This window comes from Hemicordylus capensis, chromosome 3 (assembly GCF_027244095.1).
Source record: "Hemicordylus capensis ecotype Gifberg chromosome 3, rHemCap1.1.pri, whole genome shotgun sequence".
NCBI classification, from domain to species: domain Eukaryota; kingdom Metazoa; phylum Chordata; class Lepidosauria; order Squamata; family Cordylidae; genus Hemicordylus; species Hemicordylus capensis.
In genome coordinates, this window is record NC_069659.1 from 162,367,829 (window position 1) to 162,386,857 (window position 19,029).

The 19,029-nt window shown below is 43.3% G+C and overlaps 2 long non-coding RNA genes across 5 annotated transcripts in view; one reads left to right on the forward strand and one right to left on the reverse strand.

The window, feature by feature from the left end:
• Positions 1-4,269, reverse strand: part of LOC128352140 (uncharacterized) — a 28,999-nt gene extending 24,730 nt beyond the window's left edge. The window contains exon 1 of the long non-coding RNA XR_008320230.1: positions 4,087-4,269. This is a non-coding gene — a long non-coding RNA (uncharacterized LOC128352140). The remainder of the gene's footprint in view (positions 1-4,086) is intronic.
• LOC128352139 (uncharacterized) overlaps positions 1-19,029 on the forward strand; it is a 78,157-nt gene that overhangs the window by 10,088 nt on the left and 49,040 nt on the right. The window contains exon 3 of one of the 4 annotated variants that reach the window (XR_008320227.1): positions 16,870-17,603. The exons of the other annotated variants lie outside the window; for them this stretch is intronic. This is a non-coding gene — a long non-coding RNA (uncharacterized LOC128352139). Of the gene's footprint in view, positions 1-16,869; positions 17,604-19,029 lie in introns of those variants that run through there. 4 annotated transcript variants of the gene reach the window in all.

Here is a 19,029-nt window from a genome sequence, read left to right on the forward strand (position 1 = left end):
AGTTTGGGGAAGTGAGGATGCAGCTGATGTATCATAAGGTTTGAAAACTGATACAAAACTTTTGAAAATTGATGACACAGCATTGCTAGAAATGGATAATCCGCCACTTTTTAAAACTGATGGTGCAGTACATTTTGAAACTGAAGTGGCACTTTGAAAACAATGACATGGCATTGTGGAAACAGACATTATATTTTCAAAATTAGGAGAAGAACTGGTCTTGTTGTAGCAAGCATGAATTGTCTCATTTGCTAAGCATTTGGATGGGTTACTGCAGGGGCGTAGCTAGGGGAGAGGGGACCCGTGTTCATCCCTCTCTTGGGCGGCCCCTCAGAGTGGGAGACAATGAAGAAAACAGGGAGGGATGGAGCTGGAGGGACCTCAGGAGCTGGGGCCCGTGTTCTTTGAACCCTTTCATTCAATTATAGCTACGCCCCTGGGTGACTGTATGAGCACCACAAGATACTTCCCCTTAAGGAATGGGGCTATCCTGGGAAGAGCATCTGCATGCTTATATGCAGAAAGTTCCCTCCCTGGCATCACCAAGATAGGGCTGAGAGAGACTCCTGCCTGTAACCTTGGAGAAGCCTCTGTCAGACTGTGTAGACAATCCTAAGCTAGATGGACCAATAGTCTAACTCGGTAGAAGGCTTCCGATGTTCCTATGAAGTTGATGGTGCGGCACTTTCTATATTACACAGCAGTTTTGGAAATTGATTAGAAGGCATTTTTAAAATTAATGATGTAGCAGTTTTGAAATTGATGACACAATACTTTTTGAAATGTATGCATTGAGACATTTGGAAATTGATGGCACAGCACTTGTAGAAATTTATGCCATTGTACGTTTGACAGTAGATAACACTGCACTTTTTGAAAATGATGACACAGCACCAATTGGTGACATAACACTTTTTGAAACTGATGGCATGGCATTTTTTGAAATTGATGATAAAGCACTTTCACAAAAGGATGAGGTTACTTTTGGGAATTGATGACATAGCACTTTTGGTAACTAGTTATGCAGAACTTACTGAAATTGATGATACAGCACTTTTGGAAATGGAGGGTGTGGATAAGAGGTGCACTGGACCTCTGGACCTCTACCTTGGGATAGAAGGGAAAAGGCATGCAGTGGATACACAGAAGGGAAGGGATTCACAGCTCCCCATCAGGGCATCATTTCCCCATTGCCAACATGGCAGGTGCGAACCCTAACTTAGAGACCAAGGAGGAGTAGGGCAAGATGGCAAACTGACTCTGGGCTGCCATCCTTTGAGCCTTGGGGAGAAAGGGAAAAGACCCATTGGCTGACCCAGGATGGCTGACTCAGAACCTGAGATGACTGTAAGCTGCCAATTCCACCACCTTGCAAGAGAAAGGGATGGTGGCATATGATGACTCCCTGGTGAGGAATCAGACTCTTGTTACTTGTATGACAGGAGGGGATTTTAACCTCTAGATTAAAAAAAATGGAGGCCATAAATGATTTGGCCCCCAAGGCAGATCCTGAGCTGCCAACTTTTCAGAGATGTTTTCATTGTTCACAAATGATATGTGCAATGATGGGTAAGAAAAAATATAATGTGCCAAAGAAAAATTTGGGAAGAAGTCTTGAGGTGTCTGAAGTCATGAGAAAAGAAAATAATAGCTAGGTGAATGAATGAACAATCCAACCCCTGCAATCTCAACCTTCCTCATGCTGAGACATTGTGATGACCATCCCCAGTTTCTGCTGCTTGTCCTGCTCCTCCATGAACTCCTGCTGTTGGCATGTGCTAAACTGACCCTTCCTTGGAGTGATTATCAGTCTTCACATTCTGAAGGGAAATTATACTCTTTACTGAAAACACAGATTTCGTCCTGAGTTCACTTCAAGTTCACACAGCCACAATTCAGGGCATAGTTTGTGCACACTTACAAGTTTTGTGTGCAGCTTCAAATAAAAGCCAAAGTTACTATTTTGTGTGAACACATCAAGGACTTTTTTTTAAATTAAGAAGCCCAGGAAAAATTAAAAATTAATTAAAAAGCCTTATACTGGGTCTGACCATTGGTTCATCCAATTCAGTACTGTGTATACAATGATGGGTAGGTGTAATTAAGGGTTTTAAACAGGGGCCTTTCCCAGCTTTATCTAGTAATACTAGAGATTGCATCTGGGACCTTCTACATGCAAGGGGTGTGTGTGTGTGTGCATGTGCAATTGAGATCATGCCATCAAGATCGCTTCTGGCAACCACAGAGCCATGTGGTTGTCTTTGGTTGTCTATAGCAGGGTTTCTCAACGTGTGGGTCCCCACAGATGTAATTGGACTTCAACTCCCATAATTCCCAACCAAAGACCACTGGGGCTGGGGATTATGGGAGTTGAAGTCCAATAACATCTGGGGACCCACACGTTGAGAAACCCTGGTCTATAGAAGGGGTTTACCATTGCCTTCTCCCATGCAGTATGAGATTATGCCTTTCAGCATCTTCCTATATCGCTGTTGCCTGATATAGGAGTTCCCCATATTCTGGGAAACACACCAATGGAGATTCAGACCAACAGCCTCTTGCTCTCCAGAAAGGTTGCTTCCCTGCTGCACCATTAGGTGGCTTTTGTGCACACTATAGCATGGAAATATGACCCCCTCCCCCATATTTTGCAACTGAACTACAAGGTGTGGATACTGTGAATTGCAACACTTCTAAATGTCCCTTCCAGTTTTGGCAAATTGGTGCTTTCAAAATGGCTGTGCTGGAACAATTCTGAAGGACATTCATTCCCTGTTCCGTGTGTCTGGATCTACAGATTCCTTCCCATAGATATTCCAGTAGCAACTGCCATAATTGAAACTGCCCACTATTGCATGTTTGTCTCATCAAATGTCATGTGGGGAGCTCAGTTCGATCTTAACTGTCACACTTGGGTTGTATCCAATATTTAATTCCTGCAGAAATGAGCACCTACCACCAAAAGGATGTATCAATAGCTAAATGGAAGAGAGGGCTAGAACAATCATCCTTTGTGGAGGCACGGCCTCTGTCAGCAGATTTCACATGCAGCACTGCAACATGACAAAATGCCATTTTTTAAAAAATGAAATGTAAGCTGTTTTTCAGACAGGCAAAACAGCCAATAAACCGCTGCATTAAAAAGAGCGAAAACTAAGAATAGAAATGTCAATGAAGTGACAGCAAGTAGTATTCCAATTAAAATAGTCATGATTAAAGCCCATTGACATTAACAGAATTTAAGTTAGTCATGGCTAATGTCTTCAATAATGCTTATAACTAACTTAATCTGGATGTTACCTACCATGCATAGGTCTTTGTGTTCCATTCAGCTTGTATTTATTGAAAGAGGATTTGTTTAGAAGTAAAGGATTGAATATCTTGATTGATATTCCCTACTGTATCAATCTGTGGATTGTTACCTGCTCCTTGTGTCTGGATCCACAAAGAAAAATCGGCATTGGTAGACAAGGGGATCATTCAATATCAGCCCAGTTTGCAGTTTGTTTCATGTTCATTTATATCTGTACTGCTTAATTTAGCAGAATGGGTGTCTTTTGTTTGCATTCACTTTAGGGCTGAGTTCTGAACTGATTTTTATTCTCAACAACTTTGCCTTTTTATATTCAAAGAATAAATTGAGAAGACCAATACTGCACAAGTCCTGCCTAACCGTTCTTAGGCACAGCAAATGTGATTAGTGGCAATGGCCTAATGCACAATAAAATGGTACACTCTGTTGGAGCTGTACCACTTTGGACGGTAAGCAGGTCAGACCCAAGCTGCCACCCCCCGCCCCCCTGGTGCTTGAAGCACCATGACAAGAGGCTGCCCTTCACCACGATCCCTTTCCCATGTGAGAAATTTTCTTCCCCATGCCAGTTTTCCCATTGCCAATTTTCTTCTCTACTCTTTTGGTCCATTTCACCCACCCATCTCTTTCCTCAGCTCCACTGATCCAGGCCAGCTCCAGGCCAGTTTTACCTCACCATCCCACCAGTCTTCTTTTCCACCCATTTTCCATGCTAATTTTCTGCATCCATCTCCACCACCCCTGATCTCATTACCCCACCCCACTCCTCTTACCTGGTGCCTGGTGGTGGTGACTACCACCACTACTGATCATCCTGATTCGATAGCCACTTGTCTCACTCATTCCTGCCTTTGAAAAGGCAGAGGGCAGGACAATGGGTGAAAGTAAATGTATGGAAGACCCTGTCTTTGCTTCTACTTGCTTCTGTCCCCTGCCTTCCAGGGAAAAAGTTGAGCCACTGTTGGAGGAGAAAGAGAATAGTGGCATTGGCACAATCGCTGCTGCTGGCAAGTAGGGGTGGCTGGCCACTCACTCACTAATGGAGCACTTGGTCAGGCAGGCAGAGTCAGCAGGCTGGTAGATGTACTAAATTGCTACCTCCATCATTCTGCTGTCTTAGCTAACCACCTCACCATGCCTCATTAATGGGGCTGCCATGACTATGACTATGTGTCAGGAATCCAAGGCAGCAGATCCCTTTACCTCAGCACTTCCACAAGATTTATCAGTGTCAGGAAGAGCAAGGAACAGGAAGTGGGTGTAGAATGCTTCTTCTTCTTCCAATACCAATAAAATGAGTAGGGGTAGTGAATGCAGTCCAGGGGTAGTGGACAAACAGGGAGGAGATGGACAGAAGCAACTCTGTTGGCATGCTACTACCAACTAGTAGTTATGTCCGGTAATACAGTGAATGTATTGCTTCTAGTAATGCTGCTTACAGCTATTGCCAATGATGATAACTTAAGGCAAATGTCTATCATCCCCAGCACAGTATCCCTCTAGTGGCTGTTGCTGGTGTCTAGGTACATAAGAACAGTCTTGCTGGTTCAGACTCAAGGATCATCTAGTCCAGCATCCTGTTTCACACAATGGCCCACCAGGTGCCACTGGAAGCCACAGGTAGGAGTTGATGACATTCCCTCTCTCCTGCTGTTACTCCCTTGCAACTGGTACTCAGAAGCATCCTGCCTTTGAGGCTGGAGGTGGCCTATAGCCCTCCAACTAGTAGCCATTGATAGACCTCTCCTCCATGAAGTTATCCAAACCCCTCTTAAAGCCATACAGGTTGTTGGCTGTCACCACATCTTTTGGCAGAGAATTCCACAAGTTGATTATGCATTGTGTGAAAACATACTTCCATTTTTTGGTCCTAGATTTCATGCCAATCAATTTTATGGGATGACCCCTGGTTCTAGAGTTATGTGAGAGGCAGAAGAATTTCTCTTTCTCCACTTTCTCCACACCATGCATGATTTTATAGACCTCTATCATGTCTCCCCACAGTCGGTTTTTTTCTAAAGTAAAAATCTCCAGGTGTTGTAGTCCTGCCTCATACGGAACGTGTTCTAGACCCAACATTGGTGATCTCAGCCATTGAGAGTCTAGCCAACATAACCGCCTAGAGTCTTTGGGAGGAGGCGGTATATAAGAAAATGTTAATTAATAAATACATAAATAAAGGTGCATCCTTACCTGTACAAGCCCATTCAGGGTTCAAGTTCTTGTTCATACTGGAGTGTGAAGTATATATATTTCTTTTTGCACCATTACATTTGTTATTGTTATTTCAAGTATCTTTAGGAAATGGCTCTTTCACTGAGGTTGGTTCTTTGCTTTTCTGAGTCTTTCTGTTTATGCAGAACTAATTAGTTTACCAGCCAGTCAGTCTTGGCATTTATTTTCCCAGAAATCATTTAAAAGGAATACAATGCAAAGTTTATCCTAAATATGGAGTTGATATGGAAACTATATCAATAACACATTGTGGGTCAATAAAATATAGCACAGTGTAAGGACCTTGTGATTCTGCAGTTTTAACTGTCAAACTAAAGCACTTACTTATGAGTAAGTGATGTTGAATTCCCAAGCCATACATTAACACTCTGTATAGAATGGAGCCTGTTGAGTCTTTCTTCTTCAGCTTTTGTATAAAGTCGCAAAAGTTAAGTCCTTTACTCTCTTGCTCATGCTGTGAATGTGACTAAAAGAATCTCCTCTTGTCAGCCAGGACTTGACCTTCAAGAATCTTTGAGGACAGAGCATTTTACCAGGAAAGAAGACTTGCATTTTTTTTTAAGTTTCTCTTCTCATTCCAATCTCAGTTCAGTGAGTGAAGTCCAGCGGATGCGAGTGCTCAAGTAATATGTTAAAGGTTACACCTTCACAGGAGGGGATTTTCCTCCAAGGAAGTTGTTTCTTTACTGCTATTTTTCTGCAACAGTTATTTGCCCAGAGGGTTTAGCAGACACTGAAGAAAGAAGGCAGAAACTCAAAGTCGAGCATTAAAACAAAGAATGCTGTAAAGGGGTGGGGGTGGGGGTCTGAAAAGAGAGATATTAAATTAATTGTACCAAAGCTTCCTTATCTAGGCTTCTCACATTTAGATCTCTCTCTTTATATTTTAGTACAATTCCATTTATTCAAATGACCTGTGAGCAGGCGCGTAACAATGATAGGGCAAGGGGAGACAGTTGTCTGGGGGCCCCACTGCCTGGAGGGGCACCCCAGAGGCACCTCATGTGACTCCTCATTGCCCCCTGCCCAGCCCCATAGCCTCTCAGCCACTTGCCCTCTTCGCTGTCTCTCCTGCTTGTTCTGCTGGCCGCAATCGAAGCAGCAGGCAAGCTGCAAAGAGCTCCTTTTCTCCCGCCTCTCAGCTGATCGGCGGGTGGGCGGGGCTTCCACGGAGGCCTCCGTGTAGGCCGCAGTGAAGCCTGAACTCGAGTAGGGCCCAAGCAAGCCAGGAAGGAGGAGGCAGCCAGAGTGTTCTCTGCAGCAGAAGACCCCTTGCTGCCCTGCTTAACCCAGACCAGCATTTGCCAGGTAGAGTGTGAACTCCTTTTTGTGGTTACCTTTCCCGCCCCCCCCCCCCCATATATAGGGATCTGCTTGCCATAGGGCTTGGATAGGGGGGGGGGAGGGACCGAGAAGTCTCTGAATATTTATTTTGAAACAGCTTGGAAAATTTGCTGACTTAAAAAAAACTATCTAAAAAGTCCTATAAGTGGCTTGTTTCATAGCAGAAAATTGCAAAAACTTCTGGAACAGTATTTTATTAATTTTATTCATTCATTCATTCATTTATTTATAAATGCACTTATGTTCAAGTTGTTTTGCAACCCAGAAGGTCTGAGTGAGAACTGTGAAGCATGTGTGGTGCTTTTATTTTATTTTTCTTGTGTGTGAACTGCTCCCCAATAACTTGCAGGGACTTCAGGGTAAATCTGGCCAACATGTGAATGCAGCACCTCCATTCCAGAGGAGATGTGTCTTAAAGGGCTTTAAAAGCCTCGTGTGAAAAACCTCCTGCAATCAAACTTGACTGAATTTGTTCAGAATTCTGAGAAAACAAACATAGGCTCACCCTGCATGGTTGAAAGTCTCCTTTGCTAATCTGCAGCGAGGGGCCCATTTTAATCATTCATCTTTCTAGTGTGTTCTAGGCATTAAAAGTAATACAAATGTATAGTACTCAATGTATATCACTATATATTGTGACGTGTGTGTGTGTATTCAGTGAAATGTATTTGCAGGCAGCATACTTATTTTGGAATATCAGACTTAAATCCTTGGGGGCCTGGGGTGTGCGGAGGCCCTGGACTTTGGTGGGGGGGCCCATTTTAAAATCTTGTCTCTGGGCCCACTCCAACCTTGCTACGCCCCTGCCTGTGAGACTATCCAAAACATTTGGATACAAAGATTTGTTTGATAAATGACCGAGCTGATTATATGGGATAACTGACATTCACTTTATCAGTGAATTCTAATAAAATAAATTCAGGTCTCAAAGAATCAAAGTGTGTGTGTGTGTGTGTGTGTGTGTGTGTGTAAGCTCAGAATTACACATGTCTCCATTCTGTGGTGTAATCTGTTCTCAGAAAGTCACTTACTTGGCATTGCAACAGTCTTCACATGTGCAGACCTCCATTTTCCAGTGAGCACATTACACCCATTCATTTATAAGGGAGAAAGATGCATGCAGAGTTGCCAGGAGCGTCGGGCTACCCTTCACAGAGAAACCCAGTTACTGAAAAGCAAACCTATTTCTAATGAACTAAGGCTCTAAGCAGGTTGTGTGGGAATGCGAAGGGTGGCTTCTTGTATTTGCCCGTGCTTGATGATAAGGCTCAGTTACGCAGGACCAACCCATGCTTATGCATTGCTATGGCCATTCAGAAGCATTTATTCATTCATGTATAAAACATGTTTTTATACATGGATGAGTAATCAGAGCCCTCGCCCATCCCTGCTAACTGGACAGAGAGGCACTTTTCAATGTGGAGGCCCTCTTATATTTATTAGAGGGAGAGCAACTGGCCCTATTCAACCCCAGCACAGCATCCTTCCAGTTGTTGTTGCTGGAGTCTCCCTTGTGTGCCATTTTAGACTGTGAGCTCTTTGAGGACAGGGAACCATCTTCTTATAATTAAGTAATTATTTAAAAATAACTTGTTGTTGTTGTTGAAAAGCAGTATAGTAATAGTGTGAGAAGAAGAGGGAAATTCTTCACAAGAGACATTAGGTCATTTATCATAGAGAAGTCAGCAAGATATGACGATATGATATGACAAAAATTATATAACACTTTTCAACAAAAAGTTCCCAAAGCGTTTTACATAAATATAAATATTTTTTTAAAATGAGTCCTTGTCCCCAAAGGGCTCACAATCGAAAAAAGAAACATAAGAAAGGGAAGTGGGTGACAAAATGGCAAATGCTGTTCAATGTTGGCAAGTGTAAAGTGATGTACACTGGGATGAAAAACACCAACTTCATGTATATGCTGATGGGATCTGAGCTGTCAGTGACTGACCAGGAGAGGGATCTTGGGGGCATGGTGGACAGCTTGTTGAAAGTGTCGACTCAGTGTGCGGCAGCTGTGGAAAAGGCCAATTCCATGCTAGGGATCATTAGGAAGGGGATTGAAAATAAAACTGCTAATATTATAATGCCCTTATACAAAACGATGGTGCGGCCACACCTGGAGTACTGCATACAGTTCTGGTCACCACATCTATAAAAGGACATTGTAGAACTGGAAAAGGTGAAGAAGAAGGCAACCAAGATGATCAGGGGCCTAGAGCACCTTGCTTATGAGGCAAGGCTACGACACCTGGGGCTTTTTAGTTTAGAAAAAAGATGACTGCGGGGAGACATGATGGAGGTCTATAAAATCAAAGTAGATAGAGAGAAATTCTCCTCCCTCTCCCATAACACTAGAACCAGGGGTCATCCCATGAAATTGATTGCCATGAAATCTAGGACCAACAAACGGAAGTACTGTTTTACACAATGCGTGATCCACTTGTGGAACTCTCTGCCACAGGATGTGGTGACAGCTAACAACCTGTATGGCTTTAAGAGGGGTTTGGATAACTTCATGGAGGAGAGGTCTATCAACGGCTACTAGTCTGACAGCTACAGGCCACCTCCAGCCTCAAAGGCAGGATGCTTCTGAGTACCAGTTGCAGGGGAGTAACAGCAGGAGAGATGGCATGCCCTCAACTCCTACCTGTGGCTTCCAGTGGCATCTGGTGGGCCGTTGTGCAAAACAGGATGCTGGACTAGATGGGCCTTGGCCTGATGCAGCAGGGCTGTTCTTATGTTCTCCCATGTATGTTAGAAGATTGCTCTCGTTATCTACAATATGGGGAGGGAGTGTATTAGAAACACTGGTCTGCATGATACGCAGCATTATGCTGTAACACTGCACCCCAAGGCAGCCTCAGAGGGCTAAGGCAGACCCACTGCTGGTAAGAATGCAAACAGTGCTTCCACAACACTTTCCCCATTCACACAAAGCGGGGGACTGCAGAAGCATTGCTTGTGCAACTTTCCATTCTTACAAGCATTGGGGTTGCCTTAGGAGTCCGCAGTAGCCCCGTTTCAGCATTATGGTTCCCTAACTCTGTGCATCATGATGATGACTGTTTTAATGGAGGCAAAACCTGCTCCTCCACCACTGACATTGGGTGACGGAGACACCCCAGATGTCCCAAGGGAGCGGGGTGTAGTGTGTACTTGTACAAAGATAAGCATTGACTCTCCATTGGTCTTTGCAGTGCACGATCTTTTCTGCCATACATACGCTCTGCCCATCATAATTCTGGACATTTTATTTATTTATCATATTTATATACCGCCTGATATATGTATCTCCAGGCGATGTACATAGTCCAAAATACAATAAAAAACTGAATAAAAACAGAAAACTGTTTTTATTCTGGCCAGTAAAAACAGAATAAAAATAAATGAAACTATTTCACAGAGTAAAACAAATAAACAGTTCAGAATTAGTTTTAATTAAAAGCCTGAGAAAACAAGTGTGTCTTAAGCGACTTTTAAAATGCAATCAGAGAGGGAGATGCTCTTATTTTGACAGAGAGTGCATCCCAAAGCCCTGGGGCAGCCACAGAGAAGTCCTGGTCCCAAATTGCCACCAGATAAGCCAGCAGCAACCATAACTGGACCTCCCCAGATTATCTTAATAAGTGGCAGGGGTCATGACACACTGGCAAGGAACCAGTGTGGTGTAGTGGTTAGAGTGCTGGACTAGGACTGGGGAGACCCAAGTTCAAATCCCTATTCAGCCATGATACTTGCTGGGTGACTCTGGGCCAGTCACTTCTCTCTCAGTCTAACCTACTTCACAGGGTTGTTGTGAGGAGAAACTTAAATATGTAGTACACTGCTCTGGGCTCCTTGGAGGAAGAGCAGGATATAAATGTTTTTAAACATATATAAATAAATAAATAAATAAAAGACAAAAGATGTGGAGCACACCTAAGCTATGTACTTGTTCCTTTGGGTGGAATGTAGTAGTATTTTGCTAGTAATAGAATAAAAACTAGATCATATGTGGTGCTGCACACAATGTACAGAGTTTAGGATTGGGTTCAGGGCTACTAGCATCAACTCAATGGAACCCTTGTCCTCTTGCTTACTGAGAGATGGTGCAGCCCACTGCTGTGTTGCTGTTGGTTCAGAGCAGAATACCAGCTCTTATGAAACACAGGAGCACCACTCAGGAGCTTTGTCAAAGGAGGAACCATGACAGTCCTTGTGCCATGTCTTAAGGTCTGCAGATACACAAATGTCAGTGCAACTTTGCACCAGCTAGGAGCTGTCATGAGAAATTTGTCCTTGCTTTTAGTGGAAACTAAAAAAAACAAAAACAAAAACACTGTCCACTTGCTATTCACTACTAGGTCAAACAACACAGGATACCTAAATAGCTGTGACAGCAGAGGGCTGAGCCCCCTTGTTTGTGCTGCATCTGCTATAAAAGTATAGTCTAGGGCAGGCCTACACAACTCAAATGACCTGGTGGGCCGAAACCAACCGTGACTTGGTTCATGGGGGCCGAGGTCAATTCTTAGGGTACTGATTATTAGAGTAACACTTAATATCAATCAATCAACCAACCAAATTAAAGTGAAATGAATTAAAAATGAATTAAATCAATATTTAACTTCTGATGTTCTGGCAGGCCAAGATTGATTAAATTAATATGAAATAAGTTGAATTAAAATTCATTCTAATAATATAAATATTATACAATCTGTACAAAATACATAATAAAATGCATTGTTCTTCCTTTCCACCTCTGCCAAATCATCACACATAACATGGAACACTTTTTAGGGGGAAAAACCATGAGCAGCTCTTCTCATAATTTTGGAAAAGAAGGGAGAAGGGGAAAGAAGGATGGAAAGGATGTAGCAGGAGGCTTGGCTTGAAGAGAGAGAGAGAGAGAGAGAGAGAGAGAGAGAGAGAGAGAGAGGGAATGGAGCAGTCTTGGCGAGAGAGAGAGAGAATGGAGCAGTCATGTGTGTGTGTGTGTGAGAGAGAGAGAGAGAGAGAGAGAGAGAGAGAATGGAGCATTCTTGGTGAGAGTCCGTTCCCCGTTGTTCCGGAGCTCCTAATTCTCCTCCCACCACTAACAGCTTTCCCTACCCATCCCTCAGCAACGCTTTCTCTCCCAGCCGGGCTCCCTCCGTCCCTGCCATTTTTGCCGCCCCCACCACTGGACTCCCTCGTGGGACCACTGTCCGCCGCCGCTGCCACCCCCCCCCCAAATTCCAGTCACCACGCAGCTGAGGAGATGCCCCCGGGGCTATTTCCCCTTCCTCCCCCTGCTGCTTAACACACACCCCAATTCCAGCCGCCGTGCGGCCGAGGAGATGGCTGCGGGGGTGCGGGTGTCCTTCCCTACCCTCCCCCATGGCAGAGGCACACGGTGACAGAATTCAGAGCGATGCTCGGGCCTGCCATTTGGCCCAGCGTCGCTTTCCAACTGCGAGGCACACCTGCGCAGTTAAGAGACTTAACTGCGCAGGCTCACCTTGCACTTGGGAAGCAATGCTGGGCCAAATGGCAGGCCCGAGTGTCGCTCTGATTTATGCCGCTGTGCGCCGCTGCTGCTGTGGGGCAGGATAAGGAACAACACCTGCACTCCTACAGCCATCTCCTCGGCCGCGCAGCAGCTGGAATTGTGGGGGGGGGGGGTAAGCAGCAGGGGGAGGAAGGGGAAGTAGCCCCAGGGGCCAGGAAAAAAAGGCCTCGCGGGCCGCATGCGGCCCCTGGGCCGTTTGTTGTGCAGGCCTGGTCCAGGGCCATAAGATTTAGCAAAAACATTCATTTTCCTCTGTTCATTATTATTAGGACCTGACTATTATTGGAACCTGACTATGAGCAGGTTCCAATGACCACTTGTAAGCACTTACCAAGTAGGAAGGAAAGGTCTGGTTTCCGAGATTCTGCACACAAAATTTTACCAAGATTCTCCATCAGATCTTAGGAATGGAAGTAAGTGAAATATCAGGTAGAGAATCTTGGTAAATGGATTTGAGCAAGTTCAGACAACATGCCTCTCATGCTCACTGGATCCTCTTTTTCCTTTTTGCTAAGTACTTATAGATGGTTGTCTGAACCTGCCCTATGCAAAAACTTCCAAAGGGCTTCATTAAAGTTGTTTGATAATAAAAACTTGGCTAATTATGCATCAGGACTTCCTTCCTCTGAATCTTACCTCTGCCTTGTACTCATTGCTAGCTTTAACCATGCCCCTCTGTTTCAACTCCATCTGCAGTATGAGGATAATAATACTTACTTTGCCAAGTAGTTCTAAAGTTTTCATCAAATTAATTTATAAGAAATGCTTTGAGCACTTGAAAACACAATGTAAATGTTAAGTATGATTGTTATCAATAAATTGTTCTTCAGCTGTGCTCGACAAGGTTTCCCCATGCAATACCTTTGTTAACGGTATTGTGCTTTTATGCCGTCTGATCCTATGCATATTGATTTAGAATAAAATAGGAATGTGCAAAATGTTTTGAGCTCAAAACATTTTAAGTTCGAAATGGCTGTTTTGAGTGTTTCAAGCTCGAAACAAATCACCCTTAAAATAAAGGGCCTGCTTCGGACTTGAAACAATACAGCCCCATTTCAGCTAAAAACATTAAAAGTGTTCTGAGCGCCATGCTGAAGGCCTGTCCCCCCCCCCCCTTTCTGGTTGGTTTTCTTGCACTGGCTTCCAATTGGCTGGTGATCCTTTTCTGGAGCACCGAACTGGTTTTAAGGTGCTGTGTTTGAGCCGGTGGGCTAGGCTGCTGTTTTTACAAAACATTTTGAATATTTTGCATTTTGTTTCAAGCTCGAAACAAAATGCAAAATCCTTTTCATGCACATCCCTAGAAAGAAGTCCAACTGTCAAGTAAGTATGTGCAAAATTTCAGACTGTGTCCTACTGGCTAGGGATGTGCGAACAGATTTGATGTTGAACAGGTTCAACAGTCCAATATTGAGCCCCTCCCCGCCTGGTTCGTTATCGGACTGAACCCCCACAGCCAGTGTTCCCTCTAAGGCACTGTCGTAAATCTGTTAGCTCGGCTAACCCAACAGGATTACAACCTCTTCAGCTCTCCCCCTTTGAGTTAAACAGAAAGTAGCAGTGAAGCTGCATGAAGAAAAATGAAAGACTCACAAAGAAAAATAATAGTAAATGAATAAATTCTCCTGAACTAAACTAGGTACCCCCCGCTATGATAACTGAGTAATATCTGAAAAGAAAACAACAGAGCAAGGAATGAAGAGAACAAGGGACAACAGAGCAAGGAAGAACAGAACAAGGGCAAACTGGAACTCGAAAGGTTGAGGAATTCTAAATAGGAACATGCTCTGCAGTAAGCAAAAGTTGCTGACAGCAATCTGTGCAACTAATAGACTGCTTAATATAGGACTCAAGATAACCGGCAGCCAATTAGGCTTTCCTGAGTCAGCACTTCTACTTCCTCTCTTGTGATATCCTGCGCCTGCGTGTCTCCCACTGAGCCTTCCTCTTGAGATGTCTTCTCAAGACAGGCAAAATCCCTGCCTCCTCCTGATCAGCCCCCTCACCCCTCATGTCTGGCAGCTGTCCTGATTCCTCAGCTCCAGAGTCTGTTCTCCCTGCCAAATCCTGCTGCTGTGCCTCTGAGCCTGCACTCCCAACCGAGTCCTCCCGTTTCTCCTCTGACTCTTCTGAGTCAGAGGTCTGAGCCATGACAGGCACTCACAAGTTTTTAGATGTCCGCTCAGTTAGTTTATGTTCTGCTCAGGTTGAATCAGGAAAGCCCCATTCTGAATGGACATGCACACACACTGCCTTGATACTGCCGCCCAGAACAAAACTCATTCTGCACAAGATGAAAAAAATTAGAGAGAACACTGCCCCCAGCCATGGGGGGGGTCCATTTAAAAAAAATGGTACTCACCACCTCTGGGGGACTCCTCCGAGGCTGCAGGAGGGGGGTGTCTCAGAGGTTCCCCCTCCCCCCACTGGCCTCTATTAAATTGAAAATCGCTGAGTTTGGGTGGTCTTCAGCCCATTCTGGGCCTACCCTGTGTGGTAGTGGCCACTTTGGCAGTCACTGTGCATGTCCAATGGGCCTCTGTGTGGCCAGCCACAGTGGGCTGCATGCTGCTTTTCTTGTCCCTCATGACATGCTGGTGGGAGCAGGAGAGCGAAGGGACATCTGCCACCTAGGGCAGGCCCAGAATGGGCTGAAGACCACTTGGACTGGGTGATTTGTAACATAATGGAGGCCAGCGGGAGAAGGGGAACCTGCAGAGACACCTCCCCACACACAGCCTCAGAGAAGACCGAGTATCAAAAAAATTGTTATTTTTAAACAGATCGCAAACTCCTGTGACCCTAACTGAATTGCGGGGGGTTCAAGGGGGTGCATAACTGAACTGGCCCAGTCTAGTTTGGGTCCAGTTCGGACTCAAACTGAACCAGGCCAGTCGCTTTTCTGCATACCCCTACTACTGACCAGCTTAGTCAGGTTGCAGCATTAAACCACCCTCTCTCCTGTGGTTCCTATGTTATCCTCATATTTATCATCCTTCATGTTTTGTTCCAAACAAAGTAATATTGTATCTAAAACTAGATTTGTAAAGAAATCCCAGACCAGCTTAATTAATGTGATTTAACAAACTTTTTGCAGCTGGTATAGTGGCGATGAAATACGCATGATGGCAAACCTGCAACAATACTCCTTTAAAGACCTTCTTTTTATATATGCAGTAAAGAAGGTCTTTAAAGGGTGTTTTGTTTTGTTTTTTTGCAGTGAGCATGCACAATCCTTCTGACTTTTTTCATGTGTGTGTGTGTACCTCCCAAAAGCTCTTCTGGTTTTCTTGTAAACATTATGCATACCATTGCACACATTTTTTCCAAGTGTTTGTGAATAGCATCTTAATTCAAGGCCTAGCTCGGAGATTGTCTAACCAGAAAATTCAGGCATTAAAGAAAAGCTCAATATTTCTGCTCAAAAGGCATATTTTTGAAATAGATGGATTTTCAGAACTTTGTGCATTGAATTGAGACAAAGACAAGAGTAAAGATGATAAAAAAATGAGACAAAACAACTGAAAACATTTCCAAAAATGCCATTTGTTGTATGCTTCTTTCTTTCTGAATGTATAAATCCATACTCACTTGAAAAATAGACAAGAAAGCAAATTACCTTCTTGAATCCAGAAATCCACAGATACACAAAAGCATTTTGCAAAACATTTAAATTGAGAAAAATGGTGGTTCTTGCTTTCCTCCAATTGATTTTCAGCCTGCAAGTAAAATCTTCATTTAATTTCTTCTACTGTAGGAATAATATAGTGTTGTTCTGTCTTTTGTGAACAGATACTATTTATTTCATAATAATTTGGAATCCAGTTAGAAATATTACTGCATTAGCTAGCTACACTGAAACTATATGGATTCCAATTCTTTTGCTAGCAACCAGAATACCAGATCCCATGATCCCCCATTAGTATGGGCCCAACTTGTTTCACTGGCATAAGCTGGTCTTACTACTAGCAGCAATTCAACACAGCTAAATAAATAACAGATGTGGAAAGTACAACACTACTCCCATCACATTGTTTACAACTATACAATTCCTCTATCGATTCCTCTTATCTTGAAGGGATTTTTTAAAGAAACAAAACAAAACTGGATATCGCCTGGATAACTGATTTTTTTTTTTGCTGTAGAGACTTACAATATGATCACACTCCCTGATTATCATGTAAAGCTCCTTCTAAATCTCATAATGGGGGCCCAGGGATCTTTATAGAGAGAGTAATGTATGAACAACTCTTACATCTCTTCACCTACACACAGGTGATTGTTGATGCTGAAGTTTTTCATAGCAGTTATGTGCTTGAAAGTAGAAACAGTCACATGTGTCTGCATAGGTAATAAAGTGTTGCATGATGGGTTTTTCTTTATGAATTTGAATTCAAAGGGGCTGATTCTAAACTATCTGCATTTGCTTTTGTGCTTTCAGAAGCTCCAGCTACACATGATGACCCCCCCCCTCCGCATTTGACTCTTCAAACTAATCACTTCTCTCCACTTGCAATAGTAAAAAAATAAAAAAATAAAAAGCAGAAAAGCATAGCAGGCTTGTCTGCTTTGAATTTGTAAGGCTGCTTTCATCGCAATGATATCTGCATAATTTTGGACCAAGAATATGCTACTTACAAAGTCACAATGCTGCTTGTTGACTTAGTTTGCATCTTCGTTGTTTGCATAAATTATCCTTCTTAATTTACAAAGAGTCAAAGATAAAAAGCCAGAGCCTCTACCATTTGTTTTACATAATACCATGTACACTCATAATTGTGTAGCTTTTTAAATAGAATGTGAACATGTCTAAATACAACAGAAATTAGATAACACAGTTGCTTGGATTTAGTGTGATAATAACTGTTGCCGTGCCCATTATCTACACAACTGTTTTTAGATTAAAGACTCCCTGAAGATATATAATATGATAAGTTGCAATCACTCCTCACAAATGCAAACTCTGGAGATGTGTTGGTAGTGTCTAAACAACTGGTTTAAAGTCTATGTATGCTCAATGCAATTCCAGTCTGTGTAAGCAGAAATCAAATGCCATTCATGCCTTAGTCTGACAGTGCCCAAGACCCATCACCAATACAGGTGGGCCTCATTATTCAAAGGGGTTCCGTTCTCACCTATAGGCATGGATACAGAAACTATGAATTACAAAACCTTGAGTCAATGGAAACGGTGGGGGTTAATTTCCTAACCAAAAGGGGGGGGGAAGCAAGGGGGGAGAAATAAGAGAAGAAAGGGACCATACCTTATTCTCCAGCTCTCCAGCAATGCCCCCACAAATGCTGAAAATTGTTGAATATTCGCCAACCTTTTTTAAGCCACAGAATTGCTCTCTGCGGAAAATGGTGGCCAGAATATTACCAGAAGTCATTTACAGGACATTTCCAGCCACTCAAAACTGCAGATAGCAAATTTCACCTATTTTTCTACCCACGGGTAATGAAACTGGGTGTCTAAGACCCAACTGCAGATATGCAAACCCGTTAACATGGAGTCTGTGGATAATGAGGGCCACCTGTATAGTATTCTTCATCTGTGGAATTGCTTCTTCAGCTTTTATTGGCATAACTCACCTACACAACTCAATAAAACAAACTGTTAAAACAATAATTTAAAACATTCAAAGATTACTAAAAGCCAGGCTCAGAAAATGTGTCTTAAGGGCTCTTTTAAAGGCTGGTAAACATGTTAAACCATGAATGTCTATAGGGAGCGTATTCCACAGCCCAGGAGCAACTACAGAGAAGGTCAGCTCCTGAGTTGCCACCAAATGAGCTGGTGGCCTCCAGAGATGGACCCCTCCTGATGACCTTAATGTGCGGTGAGGATCAAGCAGAAGAAGGTGCTCTCCCAGGAATTGTCTTTGTGCTGTAGCAAGTGGCTCCTGACTGATCTAATTCTACTGTCACGCTGGGAGTGGCAGCATGAGTCACCTCTCCCAACCTTTTCTTCCCCTCTGCTGAAATCAATATGAGTCGAAGGGCCTACATGTTTTGACAAGAGCACAATTGGTGATTTTTAAAATACTGAGCAGCAGCCACAGGGGACCCGATCCAAATTAGAACCCAGGCACAGAAGCAAAGGGCAAAAGGGCTCCTCTCGCCATGCCACAGCTCCGATCTGGATCGGGAGCTCCTGCTTAACATTAAAAACATCACACAAGTACCAACAGCACAAGAGTCATAATGTGTAGTTTGATCCTCACTTTGCTTCAAACCAGGTAGGAGAGGAGGAATAGGGGAGTGAAGAGCAGCAACTGTATTCTCCGACAGCAGTTCAGAGAATCATCTCCATGTAGAAATCTGACAGTTCCACAAACTAGACATTTTATATGGACAGAAGTACTTTAAGACTATCTTGTCAACACAGGGGCAAGCATTTTTTATGCATTTAATGTGATATTAAATTTTACAGTTTACGGCTGTTTTCTTCCTTATGGTGGTGAGTCCCCACCCCAGTGCATTTTTATTGCAAGCTTTAAATTAGACTTTCTCAGGAAAGGTCTCCCTTTAAACTTTTAGGTCACATTTGTTCAGATCTTTTCATACTGAATCAGTCAGTTCTAAAGCTGGCAAAATCCTTG